Source organism: Fragaria vesca, linkage group LG5 (genome assembly GCF_000184155.1).
Source record: "Fragaria vesca subsp. vesca linkage group LG5, FraVesHawaii_1.0, whole genome shotgun sequence".
In the NCBI taxonomy this organism is placed as follows: domain Eukaryota; kingdom Viridiplantae; phylum Streptophyta; class Magnoliopsida; order Rosales; family Rosaceae; genus Fragaria; species Fragaria vesca.
In genome coordinates this window covers 13,025,367-13,029,900 of record NC_020495.1, presented here as the reverse complement: position 1 = coordinate 13,029,900, position 4,534 = coordinate 13,025,367, and positions in this window count along the sequence as shown.

Genomic DNA, 4,534 nt, shown 5'->3' with positions numbered 1-4,534 from the left:
TTATCCTTTTTAAATCGAGTTCTAATTTTGAGAGATTAGATACACCCTGATCTAAACCATTTTTGTTTGTCCCATGGAAGCTCTCAGATGAGCACCTATTTAACTATTTTAGGGTGTTATTAATGTAGAACTAACATTATTATTATTGGGAATTATTATCAAAATTCTAATTCTGTAAAATCTACGTGTGGCATGCTTGAAGCCTTCTCCAATATATAAGGTCATTTTTAAAAAAAGAAAAGCAAGATGCTGTTGAATTTGAATTGTGTGGAGCTTCAATAGATTTCAGTCAAAGAGTAGATGATCCATAGTGATCTGTAAACAAGTCTTTGCTATTCTAAAATCTAAATTAGCAACAATATGAAAAAAGATCAACGATAATATAAGAAAGTGCAAATAGAATCAACTATATTGATAGATATTAACAATATTACAAGATGAATTGGTTTGAGAGGAAACAAATGAACAATTTGGAAGAAAGTGGTATTAGAACAAAGTGGTATTATGTCACATCCCGACCCTTAAATTTTTACCTTATTTACTAGCTTGTTTATAAAAAGAATTTTACCGTCTCCGTCATTGAAGTTATAGTTTAATTGGTCCCTAGAAGGGTTTCGGGGACGATTATGTGCGGAGGATTATTCGTGGGAGAAAAATATGACGACGGTAAAAATGGTAAATTTTAGCTAGTAAAAGGTAATTTTTATTAGGGTATTATTTTGGGGTGTAAATTTTAGAGTGGGTTTTGGTGTTTAAAGTTGTTGGACCGGGTGTAGAGGCCCATTTTCTCTTTTCTCTTTTCCTCTCTTTTCTCCTCCCGGTTCCCTCTCTCTCCCGAGCCCCACCCGCTGTCCGGTTTTCCGGCCATCCTCCTGCCGCCGTCCGGCCACCACCTGCCGCCGCTCCGGTCCCAAACTGACTGCCTCCGACCCAGCTTCCATTCTAGGCCGGTAGCAGCTCCCCTAGCGCCGCCGTGAGTGAGCTGTGCCGCCCGAAAGGTTTGACTGCCCAAAACTCCCGGTCGCCGGAACTCCCTCCTCCGGTCGCCAAAACCGGCGATCCTTGGCTCGTTTTGTAGCCCTCCTCCCGTGCAGCAACCTCTCCAATCAGCTCACTCCCTCTTGGCCTAGGTAAGGAGAAATGTGGAGTTGAAATTTCTAGGGCTTTTAGGTGTTTGTGTTCGATTGCCCTAGTTAGGCTTGGATTTTGGGTTTGTGCTGGTCAGGTTAGTTGTAGAGCTTGTTGAGAGGAGTATTTTGTTAAAATTTGGTAGGAATTGGAGGTTGCCGGAATCGGCCTCCGGCCGACGCCAGAGCTGTTTGGGAGATTTTAATGTTTTTAAATTTGCAATATTAAGGGGAGTTTATTGAAGTGAGTTATGGAATTTTTGGATGAGTTTTGGATAGGTTTATCATTTTCCGAAGTTAGTATTTTTGGCGGATTAATAATGTAGAATCCGGCCGTAGGATTTAAGTCTTTAATCTGTGGGAAGGTGTAGTTACGGCTGCTGGTTCTAGGGTTGAAATGTGGACCATTTCGAAGTTAGGCGATGATGAGCGTGTTAATGCCTCTCGGTTAATTTTTGCCTATTTTGTGTAAATATTGGAATTTCGGCTGGGAACTTAATATTATATTTGGAACAGGTCGTGAGGAGGCTGGAGCTGACGAGGCCCCAGATCGACATCAGGCTTAGGCCTAATTTGTGAGTGGACTTTTATTTTAAATGATGTGCATGCGAAATAATTTATGTGGTTAGAGGATAACCGAAATTGAGAATTTCGGTGAGTATGTATATATATCCATGTTTGGATGATTATGAGAATAATATGTATATGAGAGAATGTTAGCTAGCTATACGTGCTTTTCCACCATACTGAGGTAAAATTCCATTATGGTGCGACGTGAGCGTTAGACGCAATCGTCGTAGCCCTATATAAAAATAATAATTTATATAGGGGATATGCGCGTATATTTATACACCGTCTTTTCCACCATAATGAGGTAAAATGCCATTATGGTGCGACGTGAGCATTAGACGCAAGCGTCGTAGCCTTGTGTGAATATTCTATTTGTCTTTGTTGTTTCAAGAAAATTCATACAAGGGATATGACGAGTGTAATACATACATATTTTATTTTAGCCTGAGAGGCTGTATTTTTGTTGAGCGTTTTGAGCTGTCGCATGCAGCATATTTTTTCTATGGAAAAGTAAAATTGGGAAAGCATAAAGAATTATTTCCTTTAATTTATTTTTGTCCACTCACTCTAACGTGTTCAAATGTTTCCCCTGGGCCCTTCGTTTTAAAATGCACAGTCTGCAGAGTACGGGTTGGACCTAGTAGGAGACGAGGCATAGTCACCCGCATTTCCTCCACTTTTCATCCGTAGGTTACCTGTTTAACCTACATGTGATTTCTTATTTCCACTAGTGTCTAGTAGCTCTGAATACTTGGGTTTAATGCATATTATTTCAGTCGTGGGTGAAGACTTGTTGACGTCTTATAATATTTGTTAGATGATTTATGCTATCTTTTGGATAATTACGTTTGATGTGTGGATAATGTTGTGTTGTTGGTGGTAGTTATATTTGGGGAGCACGTAGGCTCCAGGAGTTAAGGTTGGATTAAAAATTTTAGAAGTGTTTGCAGGTTTTCCTTAGGAAGGGTTGTCCATTTTCAAGGGAGGTTATGCCGATTTTTCGGTAATATCTTTCTTGGAGGTAGTCCCCGCACGACTTACTCCGGGTTTCAGGGTGAAATTCGGGGTGGGTCGTGTCATATTACATGTCTTCAACCAGTTTCAACCACTTAATAAACAAAACAAAACAAAAAATTGATCTGTACTAGTTGGAGATTTGGCAATCAAAAAGGCTTTTCTCATCAGTTGGATCATCGATCATTGGAGCTGGTCATGATCATCAAAACAAGCCATGAAATTGTTGATGATCTCTTGATCTTCCTCCTGAAGCTGAAGCTGGATATCATCAATATCATCACCAAAAGCGTTTTCCTCTGCCACTGGTACATCAACCAGTAACTCATTTTCGGAGAAGAGCAATTCCGGATCATCACTTTCATCACTACGATCCGAGTGCTGATCATCCACATCGAGCATGAATTCCAGATAATCATCAGTAGGATGAACCAGCAACTCTTCAACAGAGAGCAATTCTGGATCATCAGTACGATCCAAGTGCTGATCATCAATCAGAAGATCATCCACATCAGTAGGATGATGATGATGACCCAGCAACTCTTCAAAAGAGAAGATTTCATGAGCCCTCTTCTTCGACTTGTTGTTGTTCTTCTTATCCGTCCTTTGCTTTTTCGAGGATGACTTGGTCTTCCTCACTCTACTAGGCCCACCATGCACCAGCCTCATCTTTATTCAGAGAGAATTTACAGAGGATGACGATTAGGGTTTCATAGGGTGATCGCGAGAGGCTTTTTCTGGGAATTGAAGCAGAGACCGAAAATTAGGGTTTAGTGGTGGGTCGTGAAGAACATATCCAAATCGAGGGAGAGATGGAGAGAATCGGGTGGCGCTCTGAATCTGCAATCGCAGAGAGGATCACAATCAGGGCGAAGAGATCTCTGAGAATGGATGGAAGCAATTTCATGCGGAAATCACAGAGGAGGAACAGAGCAAGAGAGAAAAAGAGAGAGAATTGGGAAAGTGCATAACGAGAACTGACTGGTTTCAGGGGTGGGGTATTTATGAACAAACAGGCTCGCGTTTCTGACAGGGTGTGAATTTTGGTTTCACACTCGGACATCCTAAAATGCCCATACTTTCATTAATTTGGGAAGTAAAAGCCAGGTCACTTACGTAATTGTCAATTGTAAAATCACTTACGTAATTGGATTATAAATTATAATTGTTAATTGATTGCCTTTTTTTTTTTGACGATTTAAATCGGCTGAAAACATTGGGTGGCGCCGAACCCCACAAATTTTAGGTTTAAAATCAATTTTCCCGCCAAAATATATATACTTTTTATTTATAAAAATAGAGCAATTTTCGGGAAACTACTTAGATTGAAATCGCTAGTGATTAGGGGTTGTACCAATTTTTCGGATAAAAATCTCATACAAAGAAGAGAGTGCTGCATGGAAATCGAAGCGGAAGCGTTTGGAAGCGCATGCAGAAGCGTTTTTTTTCAAAAATTGTTAGAAGTGGAAACATTTTGAAAGCGTCGAAATAAAATAATTATATATATAAATATTTTATGTATTAATAAATAAATATCATTTCAAATATTAACATCACTATAATTATTATTTAGATAATTAGTGAATAAGATAATATTATACATTTATCCACCATAATGTCTACTTAATTAGAGCATCTCCAGCGGCATGGTCTTTTTCCAGATGGAGATACAACAGCAACAAAAAGACTCTTGCAATTCTCTCCAACCCAAATGTCAAATCCAGGTGGATGACACATGATTGACAGTTCTTAATGAAGCTGTCAAATTTGACAATGCCGATTGAAATTGTTTTTTCTTTCTTTATTATTATCTCTCTCTCTCT